This window comes from Eimeria mitis, genomic scaffold (genome assembly GCF_000499745.2).
Source record: "Eimeria mitis Houghton genomic scaffold, Emh_scaff6056, whole genome shotgun sequence".
Taxonomy (NCBI): Eukaryota; Apicomplexa; class Conoidasida; order Eucoccidiorida; family Eimeriidae; genus Eimeria; species Eimeria mitis.
Genome location: NW_013574275.1, coordinates 2,430 through 2,726, shown reverse-complemented (window position 1 = coordinate 2,726; position 297 = coordinate 2,430).

Genomic DNA, 297 nt, shown 5'->3' with positions numbered 1-297 from the left:
ATTTTTATTTATTTTTTTATTTTCTCGTAAACGCACCAGAACGGGGTGCTGCTTTCCTCGGTGCAGGAACCGGCGGGGCGGGGGGAGGAGAAGGAGGGGTTGTTTCTTCTGCAAAAAGAAAAAAAAAAAGAAAGGCATTTTGTTTTTTTTTATTCGGTAGTGAACTCGATGCATACAAAATATATTTTATAAGGAAAGAAGAGAGAAACTCATACAGATCCGTTATATGAACGCACCTTTCTTCTCTGGCGCGCTCGCTGAAACGCAAAAAAAAAACATTCACAAACGGAAAATATG